Raw genomic sequence first — 19,929 nt, 5'->3', positions numbered from 1 at the left:
CTTGCTGAGTCAATATTTTATTCTAAGCCAGTATGGTATTCAGAGTATCAATCTCAAGAACTCCTTTCTTTTGATTTGTCCCATTATTCACAGGGTTCCTTTCAGAAGTGTACATGAATTGGTTATTTGAAACCATCTCAATGAGTTCCTGAGCTTCTGCAGGCGTCTTCTTCAGATGACGAGATCCTCCAGTAGAGCTGTCCAATGACATCTTGGACAGTTCAGACAGACCATCATAGAAGATACCTATGATGCTCCAATCAGAAAGCATGTCAGAAGGACACCTTCTGATCAATTGCTTGTATCTTTCCCAAGCTTCATAGAGGGATTCTCCTTCCTTCTGTCTGAAGGTTTGGACTTCCACTCTAAGCTTGTTCAATTTTTGAGGTGGAAAGAACTTTGCCAAGAAGGCATTTACTAGCTTTTCCCAAGAGTTCAGGCTTTCTTTGGGTTGTGAATCCAACCATGTCCTAGCTCTATCTCTTACAGCAAAAGGGAAGAGCATAAGTCTGTAGACCTCAGGATCAACCCCATTGGTCTTGACAGTGTCACAAATTTGCAAGAATTCAGCTAAGAACTGATGAGGATCTTCCAATAGAAGTCCATGAAACTTGCAATTCTGTTGCATTAGAGAAACTAATTGAGACTTAAGCTTAAAGTTGTTTGCTCCAATGGCAGGGATTGAGATACTTCTCCCATAGAAGTCGGGAGTAGGTGCAGTAAAGTCACCAAGCACCTTCCTTGTATTGTTGGCATTGTTGTTGTTTTCGGCTGCCATGGCTTCTTCTTGTTTGAAAAGCTCTGTTAGGTCCTCTACAGAGAGTTGTACTTTAGCTTCTCTTAGCTTTCGCTTCAAGGTCCTTTCAGGTTCAGGATCAGCTTTAACAAGGATGCCTTTGTCTTTGCTCTTGCTCATATGAAAGAGAAGAGAACAAGAAAGTATGGAATCCTCTATGTTACAGTATAGAGATTCCTTGAAGTGTCAGAGGAAAATAAGAATAGAAGGAGAAGGTAGAAAGAGAAGAATTCGAACTTATCAAGAGGGATATAGTTCGAATTGTTGATAGTGGAGGAGTGTTAGTCCTTAAATAGAAGGATGTGAGAAGAGGGGAAGAATTTTCGAAATTAAAGTAAAAGATTTTGAAATAATTAAAAGAAATTTTGAAAATTTGATTGATGATTTTTGAAAACTAAGATTGGGAAAGAAATTAAGTGATTTTTGAAAAGATTTTGAAATTAGAAATAAAAAAGATATGATTGAAAATTAATTTTGAAAAAGATGTGATTGAAAAGATATGATTGAGAAGATATGATTGAAAATCAAATTACAAAGAGAAAGTTTTAAAATTAAAGTTGATTACTTGACTAACAAGAAATTAGAAGATATGATTCTAGAATTTAAAATTTGATCCTTTCTTAATAGGCAAGTAACAACTTGAAAATTTTGAATTAAATCACTAATTGTAGCAAGGATTTTCGAAAATAGTAATAAATAAAAAAATTGAAAAGAAATTGATTTTGAAAAGATATGATTGAAAATATATGATTTGAAAAAGATTTGATTTTGAAAAATTATGAAAATTTGGAAAAGATTTAAATTAAAAACAAAATCTTCCCTTTAGTGTCATCCTGGCGTTAAACGCCCAGAATGGCATCCATTCTGGTGTTTAACGCCCAAAATCCTACCTTTTTGGGCGTTTAACGCCCAGCCAGGTACCCTGGCTAGTGTTTAAACGCCAGTTTTCCTTCTTCACTGGGCGTTTTGAACGCCCAGCTTTTTCTGTTTAATTCCTCTGCTGAATGTTCTGAATCTTCAATTCTCTGTATTATTGACTTGAAAAGACACAATTTTGAAATTTTTTTTTGAATTTTTAATGATGAGAAACAAAAAAAATGCAACTAGGATCAAATAAACAATGCATGCAAGACACCAAACTTAGAAGTTTGTATACTAAGGACTATAACAATTTGAAAATGCATATAAGAAACAACAAAAGACACAAAATAAGAGAAATTAAAGATCAAAGCACTGAAATTATCAAGAACAATTTGAAGATCAATGAAGAACATAATGCATATATTCGAAAAATGCAAGAAGAATAAAGACATGAAATTGACACCAAACTTAAAAATTGATACTAGACTCAAACAAGAAACATAAAATATTTTTGATTTTTATGGTTTTATAAAAATTTTTGTGATTTTTTGAAAATTGAGTGGAAAAGAAAATAAAGGGATTCAAAATTTTTAATAAGAGTTCCAGGAATCATTGCAGTGCTAGTCTAAGACTCCGGTCCAGGAATTAGACATGGCTTACTAGCCAGCCAAGCTTTCAATGAAAGCTCCGGTCCAAAACACTAGACATGAACATAAAATAAAATTACCTAATCTAAGCAACAAGATGAACCGTCAGTTGTCCATACTCGAACAATCCCCGGCAACGGCGCCAAAAACTTGGTGCACGAAATTGTGATCATCAACAATGCCGCCAAAGACTTGGAGCTCTCAAACGTGAATCACACTTTGTCACAATTCCGCACAACTAACCAGCAAGTGCACTGGGTCGTCCAAGTAATACCTTACGTGAGTAAGGGTCGATCCCACGGAGACTGTCGGCTTGAAGCAAGCTATGGTCATCTTGTAAATTTCAGTCAAGCAGATTCAAATGGTTATGGAGGATTGATAATTAAAGATAAATAAAACATAAAATAAAGATAGAGATAGAGATACTTATTTAATTCATTGGTAAGAATTTCAGATAAGCGTATGAAGATGCTTTGTTCCTCCTGAACCTCTACTTTCCTATTGCCTTCTTCCAATCATTCATACTCCTTTCCATGGCAAGCTTTATGTTGGGCATCACCATTTTCAATAGCTACTTCCCGTCCTCTCAGTGAAAATATTCTACGTACGCTGTCACCGCACGGCTAATCATCTGTCGGTTCTCGATCATGTTGGAATAGGATCCATTGATCCTTTTGCGTCTGTCACACGCCCAACACTCGCGAGTTTGAAGCTCATCACAGTCATCACTTTCCAGATCCTACTCAGAATACCACAGACAAGGTTTAGACGTTCCGGATCTCAGGAATGGCCGCCAATAATTCTAGCCTATACCACGAAGGTTCTAATCTTAGATTAGAAACCCAAGAGATACGCATTCAAGCTTGTTTGCATGTAGAACGGAAGTGGTTGTCAGGCACGCATTCATAGGTGAGAATGGTGATGAGTGTGACATAATCATCACATTCATCATGTTCTTGGGTGCGAATGAATATCTTGGAGAAGAAATAGACGTGAGTTGAATAGAAAAACAATAGTACTTTGCATTAATTCATGAAGAACAGTAGAGCTCCACACCTTAATCTATGGTGTGTAGAAACTCCACCGTTGAAAATACATAAGAACAAGGTCTAGGCATGGCCGTGAGGCCAGCCCCCAAACGTGAAAAGGTCTATCAAAGTCTTTTTGTAAAAGTATGAAAATACAATAGCAAAAGGTCCTATTTATAGAAAACTAGTAGCCTAGGGTTACAGAAATAGGTAATTAATGCAGAAATCTTCTTCCGGGCCCACTTGGTGTGTGCTTGGACTGAGAATTTAAGCTTTCATGTGTAGAGACTTTTCTTGGAGTTAAACGCCAGCTTTTGTGCCACTTTGGGCGTTTAACTCCAGCTTTTGTGCCAGTTCTGGCGTTTTGACGCCAGAATTCTCAAGCTGACTTGGAATGCCGGTTTGGGCCATCAAATCTTGGGCAAAGTATAGACTATTATATATTGCTGGAAAGCCCATGATGTCTACTTTCCAACGCAATTGAGAGCGTGCCAATTGGGCTTCTGTAGCTCTAGAAAATTTACTTCGAGTGCAGGGAGGTCAGAATCCAACAGCATCTGCAGTCCTTTTTCAGCCTCTAAATTAGATTTTTGCTCAGGTCTCTCTATTTCAGCCAGAAAATACCTGAAATCACAGAAAAATACACAAACTCATATTAAAGTCCAGAAATGTGATTTTTATTTAAAAACTAATAAAAACATAATAAAAACTAACTAAAATATACTAAAAACATACTAAAAACAATGCCAAAAAGCGTATAAATTATCCGCTCATCAGCCGGCTAGCCATATATACCGACAATTAGAAGACTGTAGTTCCAAAGGGCTTATACAAGTTTTGTTCCCTCAAATAAAATCCTCTAGACAAAACAAAATATAAAAGTGAGAGTACAAGTTAAAATAACCAAGATGAAAACAAAATAGAATAAGATCTTCCGCTCTGCTATCATCACCCAACTCACTGTGGTGGGTTGCGACCTGCATCTGAAAAATAACAACAGCGTATGGAATGAGAACCGGAGGTTCTTAGTATGGTAATAGTGCCCAATAATGTAAGATGTAAGGCCCCGGGACGCCGAAGGCAATCCTATAACTTCACTTCACATACTGATATTCAAGCTTGGAACAAAATAAATAAATATTCAAAGAACTTAAACCATAACCGGGTTATCTAAAGGTTTAATTACTCTGTTGGTCCCTATAGTTTCACCAAATTTTTAATTAGGTCCTTATACTTTTTTTCCTTTCAATTGGGTCCCTATACTACTTTTAATTTTGTAATCACGTCCTTTTCATGTTAAAAATGATAAAATTAACATAATATTTTTACCAAAATACATGCGATCAAAGATTTAATTAAGTTTTTAATTATAAATACCTTCAATTTGCAAAGAAATATTCAGTTAACTCTAATAATTTTTATACTAGAAAGGACTTAATTATAAAATTAAAGCAGTGTAAGGACCCAATTGAAAGAAAAAAAAGTATAGGGACCTAATTAAAAATTTGGTGAAACTACAGGGACCAACAGAGTAATTAAACCTTATCTAAACTTAGGGGGATTCTAACTAACACTAATCACACCGCTGTATCCCACAGCCTTCGCCAATCTTACCTCCGTGCGATCCCATCGCCACTGCCTACCTAACCTCCTCAGCACCAGACAATCACAAAAGAAATGCAAGCAAGTAAAACACAAGTAGAAGCATATAGAGCAAGTAGTTCAAGTAAGCAAATAGGCATGTTATTCATTTGGGCATACAATTACAAGTCGGCAAAGCATACAAATAGATAGAAAATGCATATGATGAATGTCTATCCTATTGGCTAGTGATATCACTTGTCGGTCCATAAATGCCAACCCGACACATCCTTTCAGATGTCGCTTTTCTGCCGCACCCACGAATATAGTGTCGGGCACACTCTATTGACCCACGGATATAGTGTCGGGCACACGCTATTCACCCACGGATATAGTGCCGGGAACACTTGCATGCATAACCCAAGGATATAGTGCTTGGCACACTCTTGCAGCAGAAAAGATATTCAATCATAAGTCAATCTCAGGGACATAATTCCCTGCACACTGTCATACTCAACCCAAGGATATAGTGCCTGGCACACTCTCATTATTTAACAAGATCATCATCCCAAGGATATAGTGCCTGGCACACTTTCCACATTCAACAAATCCATCAACAACCCCAAATCATCACCAGTCATTACCATTCCTCATCTCACATCTCCTTCAATTATCCATTTTAAACATTCCAAGGATATAGTGCTTGGCACACTTTACCTCGATAAACATCAAGCTCATAATACCCATCATCAGTTCTTAATTCCATTCCGAACTCATTAGTTCCTCAATTTCTCAATTCATTGTCAGTACTCACCAAGTTCACTACTCTTCCTTCTCTCTCAACCACACTCATCCTCCATACCCCAGAAACCTAGACCTCTGTCTACTAACTTTTCAAAATAATCACCAACTAAAACTCTTAGCTTATCTCTCATATTCCCATACTCAAAATTATGCCCAAAAGCCTTAAAATGGTGTTATAGAAGCTTATAACCTTGTTGGGAAGGTGAAATAGTTGAAAACAAAGTTTAAAATTATGAAACAGGGCATGTGCGTCCGCACAGGGGTGTGAGTGCGCACACCCAGGAAGATTTTGAAAGTGTGCATGCGCATAGGGGTGTGCGTATGCACAGGTACTAAAATTTATAAAGTCTGTTCACTCGCACAAGCTGTGCGAGCGCCCCCAATAGACGACCCTTCCCGACTTGTGCGTGCACATAGGGCTGTGCGTCTGCACAGGTCGTAAATCTTCATTGATGTGCGTGCGCATAACCTATGCTAGCGTTGTTACCAGAGCCCTTTTCCCTGCCTGTGCGTACGCACAGATTTTTGCGTCCACACAGAATAACATTTTTGCAGGGTTGTACATGCGCACAAGGCTGTGCGTGTGCACATATCAGAAATCCTGAAATTCTGCAACTTTGCAGAATTTCAGATTTTCAACACCAACTTTAAATGATCATAAATTCCTTTACAAAATCCCAAATTTTGCAAACTTTATATCAAATCGAAGGGTTTTCAATAATCTTCAAATATAAACTAAATTCAACAAATTTTGAAAATCGAGGCAAAAATTATGATCAGACAAAGTTCACCAAAAATCTATTTTTACCTAAAAATCACATAACCTCCAATTTAACCAAACCTCAATCCAATACCAATCAATCACATATCAACCAAACCAAAACAACCCAGAATTCATACAAACACTACCTCAACCATTTTCTCATTCACACAACCTTCTAACCATTCAACAATTCTAAATCCAACCTAATTCACATTTTCCAAATATCCATTAACCTTATTATTATCAACGTGACTTCTCACCACTTCCATCATTATTCAACTATACCACATCCAACATTTAATATCTCAAATTATCAACCCCTTCAACACTCATCAATCCAAACATCAATATAATATACTATAATCAATCTTCCACCAACACCTTCACCAATCATCATTCTTTCACTATCAATCTTCATCAACAACCTCATTCATGCTTTGTACCAATAATCAATAATATACATTCATTCAAAATTCAATATACCTCATACCTCAATATCATTATTTAACAACATTCACAACATCCATTCATCAAGCATCATCAACCAACCAATATCAACAACCACTATAAATCCTCATCAATTCCAACAATTCATCACCATATAATAACTAACATTAACCAACATCATAATACATCATTAGCACCAATAATCCTCAACAATTACCATCATCTACATATGCCACAACAACCACATATTCAATTCAATCATATCCTATGGGCCACTAGCCTAAGTGTCCAAGAACATTACATATTACACAAAGGAAATCGGAACCATACCTTGGCCGATTCCCAAACGCTCCAAACACCAAAACGAAACCACCAAACTTGATCCAAAGTCTCAACCAACTCCAACAAACACCAAAGCTCAAACTAACAACACATATATATACCAACATCAAAACCTAATATACACAAAATAACTAAACACAAGGGTTTAGTGAAACCTTACCTTACCCAACATGATTAGGGGTAAAATCCAACAATTACCCGCTACTAGAGATTACCTAAACAAGCAAAACCACAAAACTTGCTCAAAAACCAAACCTAAAACGCGCAGAAACTTAGGGCACAAAACTGGGGAGTGAGATGCGAGCTCTTACCAGATTTCTTTAGATAGAAAGGAAGATCTTGTCAAGAGCTTCGCGTGGCTGCAAACGACTTGTCAATCGGAGGTCCGTAGCTCAAGTTATGGCTCCCGGAAGTGGAGGACGAATAGTACTCCCATGGCTTCTCTTCTCTCTTCTCTGATAACCAAACTCTCTCTCTCTCTCTCTCTCTCTTTAATGAAAAATGAGCTGAAAGCTCATTAAAGGAGACTTATATAAGTTGGGCTTGGGCCCAACTTGGGCCCGGTCCAACCCGTTAGCATTTTTAGCCCGTTCGACCCAACTTTGGGCCAAATCTTTAATACCAACGCCCGGTTTTCCATTCCTAATATTTTTCTAAGGTTTTCGACTGTTCTCACTTTTTCTCGCACAGAACCGGGTATACTTAAACCAGTTCAACCGGTTCAACTGCTGGTTCGCAGTTTTTCACGATTTTTCGTAGAAAACACATTTTCTAACTCAGAAAGACCTACTGAGTCCAAAAATTATATTTAAATCCCCAAATTCTCATTCTAACTTTCCAGAACTTAATTTTCGCATTTAAATTATTTTATTCGTGAAAAACTCGATTCTTACACGTAGGACTTATGATATTACTACGGTGACAGTACTATGACTGTCGTTGCTGCTGTGGGTGTGGTCTGCCATCGAGCTGCACGCCGTCGAGCTGTCAGAAACCACCGTTAGAATCGCTACTATTTTGTGGTTATTGTAAATTAACTTGCCGCTGCCGTTACTGGAGGTAGCTGCCAGCTTTGTTTGGAGGCTGCTGCTGAGTCACCACTGAAACTGAGAATAGGTGCTGGAATCTAACGGAGTGTTGCTACTGCTGTGGATTTGTAAAATTGGGTTTTGCCGTATTTAAATTCTTCAATTTCGGCTAATTGAGGTAGGGAATTTATTTTTTAAGATAAATGTTTTTAATTTTAGAATGCCTACAAAGTTAATTGAATAATTGAAAATGGTTAATAGTGGTTAAGAATTAATTGATTAATGTGAATAGCTTGAAATGTGTTTGAGAATAGTTAGCTATTGTGATTATTCTGAGTTATGATTCGAATTAAATGCGGTTGTAAATGGTGATTAAACTGGTATTATTTGCTAAATTGAAATATGTTGAGTTAATTATTGAAAAATTGACATGTTGATAATTGATGAATTAAGTTTGAATTGTGATTGATTTTATTGCTGTGAGTGATTAGTTGGTGATATTGATATTGGTTTGAGGCTGTGACTGTTACCAGTTTTTTTTATTGTTTGGAATTGTAGAGAATCTTGTTATTTGATTATGTTGAGCTGGTTGCTATAGGTTGGTTTGCTTGATGGTTGAGAATGGATTGAAATTCTGATATTTGATGAATTATATTGAATTGGCTGTTGATGAGCTGGTTATTCGATGTACTGTGATGGTAGTGGACTTGGTTGGTGACTGATTGAAGTTTGATTATTGAATTGTTTTCTTAAAATATGAGTTTCACAACAAAATAGTAACTTTGCTAATGAATAGATAACTCTAAAATAACTGGAATTATGTGAGGCTGATTTTGAATAGTTATGAATTCTTGAAGTTGGACAGGTTTACTTTTAAAAGAATGATTGGTGGAAATTCTAATTTTATTTGATGATAGAATGATAGTCGTTGAACTAAATTGGGGTGAGTTGTTTATTGAGAATATGTCGTCGTGATAACTGTTGATAAAAGGGCTGGTGATTTGTTGAGAAAGAGGGAACCCGTAAGGGTGGCTAAGTCTGAGTTTTAGAAGAGGTGTTGCCGAAATTTTGTAAAATCTGAGGTTTTACTTGAAAAAGTTATTTTAGAGGATTTAGATTTGGAAAGTTATATTATTTGAGTTTTATTTATTGAGTAAAGTATTATGTTTGGGCTGAATTTATTACGAAAATAATTTTATTTAGACTTGATTCATTAAGAATAGAATGAATTATGTTTTGAATTTTATTTAGTTGAGAAAAGAATTACACTATTTTGAATTCAATTTACCAAGGAAAGGTTTATGTTTTGAGTTTGAATTATTTAAGAAAGAAATTATGTTTTCAGATTGATTCAATATGAAGAGAGTTATCCTTTGGGCTTGAAATAAATGATTACTTTTTTAGAAGTTTAACAAATTTATAACATTTAAATTTGAATGGTAAAGAGAGATGGTTTTTGTGTCTTTGGGAAGTTAGTAAACTTGAGAAAGAGTTTTATTTGATTACTTTTAATGAAAGAATTATGTTTTGAAAAGTATTTGCAGAATTTAAAACAAATGATTTTCTTGAGTCATTTGAAAGAGAATTAAACTGGAAATTAGTTTTAAAATTGGTTCGAGTTAAGATGTTAAAAAAGTGGAAGTCGTAAAGTTTGTACAGCATGATTGAATAGAGAAAGAGAGAGATATACATAAGAATATGAAACTAAAGATGAATAACAAGAATAATAACTAATGATGATAACTTCAATGATTCTTTTGAGGAAAGGTATTCTGTTTATGAAGTTGTTGGCAAGGACATGGGTTTTGTCCCGCTTGCATATTCACAATTATAAAAGAAACTCTAAATGAGAAAGAGAATAAAGATTAAAGTATTATTGTATACTCATCTACTGCGAGAAGACAGTCAGATAGATGGTGGTGGGACCACTGAGAACGCTTTCCTGGGATACCTTGCTATAATGCTTTGCTGTAAGACAGAGGCTGCTTATAAAGGTATCGAGATACACACAGTTAAAGTGTACTCCTGTAAGACAGAAGTTGCTTACAGTGAGTGTGTTGTACTCCTGTAAACAAAGGTTACTTACAGTGTGTGTGTGTGTTGTACTGCTGTAAGACAGAGGTTGCTTACAGTGAGTGTATTGGGTGTATATCGGCTAATAAGTGCTGCCCTGCAAGACAAAGGTTGCTTGCAGTGAGTATTGCCAACAGGAAAGCCTTATTCAGACAAAGGTCGCTAGGTAACGTCGGGAGCGGGTTAGTAACAAACAAATGAGCTCATTGCCTGCATTAGGACTAGACATGCATCATCCTTGTTTGCGCATCTGTATTTGATTATGTTTTCTTGTTTTATTTCTTTATAATCATGCTACTTGTCTTGTTGTGATTTGGTTGTATGTTGAATTGAATCTCTTGCTTGTACTATTAGTTTGTGAATGTTTTAAAATGATTAAGAATTGACGTTGTGATTGAAAATTAATTATGTAGCTGAAAATGGTTTATGTGACTAGTCTTAGAATTAAAATTTGTTTTGAGTTTAGAGATTTTAAAAGAGGTGATTTATTAGTTAAAGTAAAACTAAGAGTATTTTCAAAAGGTTTGATAAAATATAGTTTTCTTGAGTATGTTAATTATTTGCATTTTATTTCATTACTTTTACGGCATTTGCATTCCCTACTAAAAACGTGTGGTTTGTTTTCACCCCAAAATCTTCCACCCTTTCAGTGACACAGGTTCGAGGAATCCATTTAAAGCTAGGGGCGATTATAGAATTTATTTATGAGATAGGTTTATGAGTTAAGTTTCTTTCATTGAATTCCCTCGCCCTTGTTGCTTTAGATTTTATCTTGTATAGAGGGATAGGAGTTATAACTGAGTTTTATTTAAATTCTTTTGTATAACATTTATTATTATTAATAATTATGTGATTAATATTCTTTGGTGGTCTTTGATATATGATTTTGATAAATAACATAATTTTCTGACATTTTTCTTAAAAGTTGAAATGCGATATCGAATAAAAGGCTCAATATTAAATGGTTAATAAGAGAAACAGGATAGTAACGCCTTACTTTTGGTATGATCATGATGTACTGGAAGTTGGGTCGTTACAATATGGTATCAGAGCAGTTCATTCCTGTTAGAGCCTTGGGAATGGACTGTCTATGCTTCACTGCATACTCTGAGTGTCTGACATGCTTTGTGGCTTGTTTTGATAAGAAGATCGAGTTTGAGTTTTATATGCATGACTGTCTGATGATTAACGTTGTTAGTCTACTATTGTATACCTCATGGTATTAGGTCTGGCCAACTTAACACTAATGATTTATGTATATGGGAACACTAATGGGTTATCATAGATGAAATAGAAGTAATAGATAATGCGATTCGCGGGGTTTAGGAGCGTTAGAGGTTATGAAGTTATCTCCGTTTCGATGTATAATCTCTATTCGTGCCAATGTGACTTGGTGTTATATCTTCCTTGATTACTTGCAGCATAATTCTTTGTTTCGAACATCCATCATTTAAATTTTTTGTTTCAAATGTTTTCCAACCATACTTTGTTATTCTAGTATACCTTTGCTTGCCTGTGAATCTGATTGCTTACGTGACTCTTTTCGAATATTCATCCATCATCCTTGACAATGCCTAAGCTTCTCTTCATGGATTCTGTTTTGTTTGATTTAAGTTTGAACTTATTTTATTATAACAATTTTCAAGGACAAATTTTTCTAAGGTGGGTAGAATGTAACATCCTGAGTTTTTGGATAATTAAATTTATTATGTTTGTTGAGGATTTTATTTTAAGAAAATTATTTTTTAGTGAAAGTAATTAAATAAAAACTTTATGATACTTTGAATTTAAAAATAATTAGGAGTTATATGTAATTTTTTATATAATAATTGGAGATTAAATTAATTAGAATTTTTATATAATTTTTATTGAATATTTGATATAAATGAAATTATAATTTTTGTAATTGAAAAAAAGAAAGAATTATATAACTTAATTTAAGTAACTTTTAATTTGAATAAATTATAATTTAACTCAAGTTTCTTATTTCTTGAAAATAATCTAATAAGAATAATTAAATTGATCTTATAAATATTTTGAGTTTAAGTTAATTAATATTCTTGTAAAATTTTATTGAAATTGATTATTTTATATAATTCAAAATTAAGTTCTGGTAATGAAAAATGATAAAGATTTAAATAATTTAAATTAGATAATTGATATTTCAAATTTAAACTATACTTTATAGAGTATAATTAATTCATTAATTTAATATTTTAAATTAGAAACAATTAATTGAACTTAGCAACATATTGATAAATAATATTCTGAAATATTTTTAATAGAGTACATTTGATTTTAAAATTACTCTACCCTCCAATTTTATCAAAATATCTATTCATATCTATCCTTATTCCTTTATAAAATCCAAATTTCTAACCATAAATTCCAAAATTAAATCAGAAAGCCTAATTCCTGAATTCGGAAAGCCTAACCCTTATTCTCCTCTTTCCCCATCCTCTGAACGCAGCCCCCACCCCTTTCTTCCTAAACCTAACACAAAACCAGAGAAAAAAAAACGCAGAGAGAGAGAAAGGAAAAACAGAGAAGAATGGCGTCACGTCTGTTGCGAGCTCGCTGCCGAGGTCAGCCGCTGTCGCCATCGTCGTCCTCATTAGGACCTGTCACCGTCGCTGGAGCTAGCCGCCTTCGTCGCCATTCACCTTTGTCGTCGCGTCGCCATCGTGCTTTGCCTCTGTCGCCACTGTGAATCGCAAACAGAGGAGAGCGAGAGAGTGAGAGAGAAGAGGTGATGAACGAAGCCGTCACTAAAGCCTTGGCCATCGCTGCCAGAGGCGTAGAGGAAGGGAGGCAGAACCGCGAGATAGAGGAGCCACTGTGACTGTCGTTGCTGCTGCGGGTGTGGTCCGCCGTCACGCTGCACGCTACCATCGCTGTCGGAAACCACCGTTAGAATCACTACTGTTTTGTGGTTATCGTAAATTACCTTGCCGCCGTCGTTACTGGAGGTAGCTGCCGGCTTTGTTTGGAGGCTGCTGCTGAGTCACCACCGAAGCTGAGAACATGTGCTGGAATTTGATGGAGCGCCGCTGCTGCTGTGGATTCATAATATTGGGTTTACCGTATTTAAATTCTTCAATTTTGGCTAATTGAGGTAGGGGATTTATTTTTAAAGATAAACATTTTTAATTTTAGAATGCCTACTGTTCATACCCTGGACTGAGCTAGAAGGTCTGGGTTGGACTAAAGCAAATCGACCGACCTCTTTAGAGGTTGGCTCACCACTGACCTCTTCATAAAGAGCTCGGGTAAACCGCCACAGAGGCCCAAGAAGGCCCAGAATGAAAGGACCACCGACTACCAGAAGGCGGTTGGCAAAAAATTTGATCTCATTCACAAAAGATAAGATAAGATAACAAACTTATCTCAAAGGAAGATCGTCAAACACTACTATAAATACACTGAAGCACCCATGTATAACTCATATTCCAATTCTACAGAAAACCTGCCAAAAAAGCCCGTACTGACTTAAGCATCGGAGTCTCTTGCAGGTACTACCCTCATCCGGTGAAAGAGGATCAGCAATACCTCCTCCTCCAACCAGTCGGACGCAGCAGTCTCAGCCAGAATAGAAGATCTCGTCCGAGATCGGCCTCTCCTGTTTCAGGTAAACCTCGGAACATTGGCGCTGTTGTCGGAGACCTGGAAGTCATCCTACCGTCATGGCAAACAACCCTCCTACCAACGACCATACATCCATATTAGAAGAAGGAACGCCATTTAAGAACACAGAAGCTACGCCAACCTCCCCCAAGGATGTACACCACTCCAAGGGAGAAAAGCAGCCTCAAAGCACGGAAATCCTAGAGGCCATTCGTGAACAGCAGGATCACCTAAAACAGCTAGAACAAGAGGCCGAACGGCAACGAGAAGCCGAGCGAAACCTCCGAAGAGAAACAAGGTGGCGACGGGAGCTAGAAGACAAGCTCCTAAAACTCGAAACTGACCTAAAAACTAAAACCACTTGATCCAACCACGAAACTAGCCCCCACAATGACCGAGACCCGTTCACAGAAGAATTATGAAAGCTAAAGTCCCGAAAGAGTTCAAAGCTCCCAACATGACCCCGTATGATGGCACGTCTGACCCGAGCCATCACCTCAGCAATTTTAGGAGTCGGATGTATCTCACGGATGCCTCGGACACAACCCGTTGCAAAGCCTTCCCGACTACCCTGACCAAAACAGCAATAAAGTGGTTCAACAGCCTGCCCCAAAGATCAATCACAAACTTTGACGATCTTGCCAAAATATTCTTAGCCAGTTTCTCCATACAAAAGGACAAAGCCAAACATGCTTCAAGCCTGCTAGGAATCAAACAAGGAGATCAGGAAAGCCTCCGTAGCTATATGGAAAGATTCAATAAAGCATGCCTCGACATACAAAACTTTCCCACAGAAGCAGCTATCATAGGACTCATCAACGGTCTATGTGAGAGACCTTTCAGCCACTCCATATCTAAAAAACACCCCACATCCCTAAATAAAGTGCAAGAACGGGCTGAGAAATACATTAACATGAAGAAAAACTTCCGATTAGGAGAAACCTCTAAACTCGAGTTCTCCTACCCACCTCGGGACAAAGACAAGGAATTAAAGAAAAAGGAAGATCAATCCACAGAGAAGCCCAGAAAATACCATAACTATACCCCCCTTCGGGTATCTTTAGTAGACATCTACCGAAAAATATGCAACATAGAAAAGATCCCACCTCCCTGCCCAATTAAACACAAGAGGGGAGGAAGTCAGACCAAATACTACGAATACCACCGGATCTATGGACACTCCACTAATGAATGCTACGACTTAAAGAATGTCATAGAAAAATTGGCCCGAGAAGGAAGATTAGATCGATTCCTCGCTAACAGAACGAATGAGCCAAAAAAGAGGATTTGCAGGAGGGGGAATCTCCAAATTATCCCGGACACTCCACTGATGAAGAGGGCGGACGAGCTGAACGTCCCCCCCCACCCCAGAAAGGCACATCCATACGATCAGCGGAGGATTTGCAGGAGGGGGAATCTCCAAATTATCCCGCAAAAGACACCTTAAAGAAGTATACCATGTCGGGGAAGGGGGCAGGTCACCCGACCTCCCCACTATCGCCTTCACCAAAGAAGATGCCGTGGGCATCATCCCTGGGCATAATGACCCCGTGGTCATTACCATCATACTAGCCAATGCCAACCTCCACCGAACACCGGTTGATCAGGAGAGCTCCGCAGACATCTTATTCAAATCCACCTTCGACAAGCTCGGACTACAAGAAAAGGAGCTTAGAGCATATCCCAACAGACTGTTCAAACTAGGAGACGCCCCGATCCAGCCCCTTGGGTACATCCCACTGCACACGACCTTTGGAAAGGGAACCTGGTCTAGAACGTTGAACATAGACTATATCGTGGTTGACGTGAACTCCACATACAACGCCCTTATAGGTCGGATGACATTAAATCAGCTTGCTGCGATAGTCTCCACTCTCCACCTATGCATGAAATTTCCAACCCCAGAAGGCATAGCCACCATAAAAGGAGACCAAAAGCTTGCGCGATGCTATTATAACGAAACTCTGAACCTTAAAGGCTACCCCAGAGGAAAAAAAGCCAATACCATCAAGCTCGGGGGAACCCAGGCTTGCAAAGAATTTTGTCCTCAACCAGAAGGCGAGACTGAAGTGGTCCAAATTGGAGACACCATAGATAAAACAACAAACATTGGTGCAAACCTAAAAGGAGACCTAAAGGAGCTGCTAATAAAGTTCCTAAAGGACAACTCTGACCTCTTCGCTTGGAAGGCCGCAGACATGCCTGGCATAGATCTTGGATTAATGTGCCACAAACTGATGGTGTACCCTGGATCCCGACCAGTGCAGTAGAAGCGCAGAAAGCTCGGGCCAAAAAGATCACAAGTCATAGAGGAACAGCTACAAGCCTTGCTAGAGGCAGCTTTCATAAGGGAAGTCAGGTACCCCCTATGGCTGGCCAACATTATACTGGTCAAAAAGCCAAATGGAAAATGCCGAATGTGCGTAGACTACACCGATCTCAACAAAGCCTGCCCTAAAGATCCCTACCTCCTTCCAAACATCGACACCCTAGTCGATGCCTCATCAAGGTACAAGTACCTCTCCTTCATGGACGCCTACTCAGGGTACAACCAGATCCCAATGGATCAACCCGACCAAGAGAAAACCTCGTTCCTCACCCCAAAGGCAAACTACTGCTACGTAGTCATGCCATTCGGACTCAAGAACACGGGGGCTACATATCAGAGGTTGATGAACAAAGTATTCGCCAACCACATCGGAAAGATGATGGAAGTCTACGTAGATGACATGATGGTAAAAACCCAAAGGGAAGAAATACTGCTACCCGACCTCGCCAAAGTATTCGGTACCATAAGAAAACACGGGATGAGACTAAATCCCACGAAATGTACTTTCGCGGTAGAAGCTGGCAAATTCCTAGGGTTCATGCTCACCCAAAGAGGGATCGAGGAAAACCCGGACGAATGTCGAGCTATAATCAACATGAAAAGCCCGACCTACGTCAAGGAGGTCTAACAGTTGAATGGAAGACTAGCAGCCCTGTCTAGATTCCTAGCCGGATCGGCCCTAAGATCTCTGCCTTTCTATGCAACCCTAAGGAAAGGAAAGATGTTTGAATGGACCCAAGAATGCGAACAAGCCTTTCAAGACTTTAAGACATTCCTAGGGCAACCGCCTATCCTGACCCGACCTCAACAAGGAGAAGAACTGATACTATACCTCACCGTTGGAAGTTGGGCGATAGCATTAGTGCTAGTCAGAGAAGACGATAATGGGCAACAACCCATTTACTTTATCAGTAAGGCATTACAAGGGGCTGAACTAAATTACCAAAAGATAGAAAAGTTTGCTTACGCTCTCATACTTACCTCCCGTCGGCTTCGACCATACTTTCAAGCCCACATCATCAGAGTACGGACCAACCAACCCATGAAAGGTATCTTACAGAAAACCGACTTGGCTGGAATTATCCTACAATGGGCAATCGAGCTGTCCGAACTCGACCTCAAGTACGAAGCTTGGACGGGCATCAAGTCCCAGTACCTGGCCGACTTCGTCACAGAATACACTGACACCCCAGGAACCCCCATTGATTGGAACCTCTATGTTGACGGCTCATCAAACAAAGCCGGGAGTGGAGCTGGCGTTATCTTGGAGAGTGACCAAGGGACCCGACTCGAACTCTCCTTAAAGTTTGAGTTCCCCGCCTCAAATAATCAAGCCGAATATGAAGTCCTACTGGCTGGTTTGAAGATGGCCAAGGATGTCGGAGCCCAAAAGTTTACCATCTTCAGCGATTCACAAGTAGTTACCTCGTAGATAGAAGTAAGTTACCAGGCAAAGGATCCCACCATGAAAAAATACCTAGACAAAACCAAAGAGCAGCTCAGAAAATTCATGGGATATGAGATCCGACACATACCTCGGGAGCAAAATGTCCGAGCCGATGCATTTTCAAAACTAGCCAGCACCAAACCAGGGGGCAATAATAGAAGCCTCATCCAGGAAACCCTACAAAACCCATCGACCTCGGAGGAAGAGAAGGTCCTAAACATATCCGACCAAGACCAAGGATGGATGACCCCCATCATCAGCTACCTCAAGTCTGAAACGCTCCCCATAGATAAAAAGGAAGCAAAAAAGCTCATAAGGGAAGCACAATATTACACCCTGGTAGGCGATATCCTATACAGAAGAGGGATTTCAACACCCTTCCTCAAGTGTGTCCCGATCTCTTCCACAAAGGAGGTCTTGGAGGAAGTTCACAGTGGCATGTGTGGCAACCACCTCGGGACACGGGCTCTATCCAAAAAGGTCCTCCGAGCCAGCTTCTACTGGCCGACCTTGCAGAAGGAAGCAACAGAGTTCATCAAAATGTGCCCCCCATGCCAGAAACACGCCAACTTCCATATCGCCCCTCCCGAAGAGCTCATCTACGTCACTTCACCCTGGCCGTTCACAAAGTGGGCGCTCGACCTCCTTGGACCATTCCCCCAGGGGTCAGGGTAAGTCAAATTCCTCCTTGTAGGAGTAGACTACTTCACAAAGTGGATTGAGGTAGAGCCGTTAGCCGCTGCCACTGCCCAAAGAAGTCGGAAGTTTATATATAGAAACACTGTCACAAGGTTCGGGGTTCCCTACTCTATCACTATGAACAATGGTACTCAGTTCACTAACACAGGCTTCAGGAACATGGTGGTTGATCTAAAAATAAAGCACCAGTTCACCTCAGTAGAACACCCACAAGCCAACGGGCAGGCGGAAGCCGCCAACAAGGTCATACTGGCCGGGTTGAAATGCCGTCTGCAAGACGCAAAAGGAGCCTGAGCTGAAGAACTCCCACTAGTCCTATGGGCGTACCGGACGACACCACACTCCACCATCGGGGAGTCACCCTTCTGACTTGCTTACAGAATGGAGGCAATGATCCCCGTAGAAATAGAGGAAAGATCCCCTAGGGTGATCCTTTACAACGAGGACACCAACACCCAAGCACCAAAGGAAGAACTCAACCTGCTCCCAGAGGTTCGAGAAAGAGCTCGAATCAGAGAGGAAGCCCTGAAGTGTCGAATGGCCACAAGGTACAACCGGAAGGTAATCCAATGAAGCTTCGCTACCAACGACCTCATCCTGATCCGAAATGACATCGGATCAGGTCGTTCAGGAGAAGGAAAGCTAGCAGCTAATTGCAAAGGACCATACTGGGTTACAGAAGTACTAGGAAAAGGTTACTATAAGGTGGCCGACCTCCAAGTGCAAGAGTTCCTGAGGTCTTGGCACGCCTGTAACCTAAGAAGGTACTATAGTTAGAACAAGGCCTTTAATCAAGGTGCGCTCTTTTTCCCCCACCAAAAGGTTTTTTAATGAGGCACCACGCCAAGGCCCAAAGGATGCCCGACTTGTAGGGTACGCCCTCATATGTACATACTCTTATTTATATCTTATCTTCATATTTTACTACTTAATAGAAACAAAATATTCTCTAAAAAATTTCCTACCAAGACACATTAATAACGCAAAGTTCATCGCCCGATCACAAAGGTCAGCAAGGTGAAGTAACAAAACTCAAATTAATGCAAGAAGTTATACAAAGTAACCTATGTAAAATGACCTAACGAGGTCGGATAAAAAGGGTTGCTAAAAATAACTTTGAAAGACCCGACAGAAAAGTCGAACCATCTGAAAGGATCACTAAAAAAGGAACAACCCCATACAAAGGCCAAAAAGGTTGAAAAACCTAGCGCCAAAGTGCTAAGCTAGAAAGGTTAAAAGTATGAAATGGACATTACTTAAAAAGCAAAAGCACCCCCAAGAAAAGGGCTAAAAATTCGTCCAAGTAAACAAAAAGGAAAAGGTTCCGCATGAGAACACTACCCAAAAAGGTTATTGAAGGTCGACTGAAAAGGCCGGGAAACAAGCCGCAAGGACGATATCGCCAAAACAAAGAAGAGGCGCGATCCAAAAAGCAAAGGTAGAAGTTCACAAAGTGAACA

At 39.1% G+C, this 19,929-nt stretch overlaps 1 non-coding gene across 1 annotated transcript; it reads left to right on the top strand.

Moving 5' to 3' along the window:
- Positions 1-265: 265 nt before the first annotated feature.
- Positions 266-373, top strand: LOC112762000 (small nucleolar RNA R71). Its single transcript, XR_003182363.1, has one exon. It is a non-coding gene; the product is annotated as a small nucleolar RNA R71 (small nucleolar RNA).
- Positions 374-19,929: the final 19,556 nt, after the last annotated feature.

Source organism: Arachis hypogaea, chromosome 16 (assembly GCF_003086295.3).
Source record: "Arachis hypogaea cultivar Tifrunner chromosome 16, arahy.Tifrunner.gnm2.J5K5, whole genome shotgun sequence".
In the NCBI taxonomy this organism is placed as follows: Eukaryota; Viridiplantae; Streptophyta; class Magnoliopsida; order Fabales; family Fabaceae; genus Arachis; species Arachis hypogaea.
This window is presented reverse-complemented; position numbering and strand designations above follow the sequence as displayed.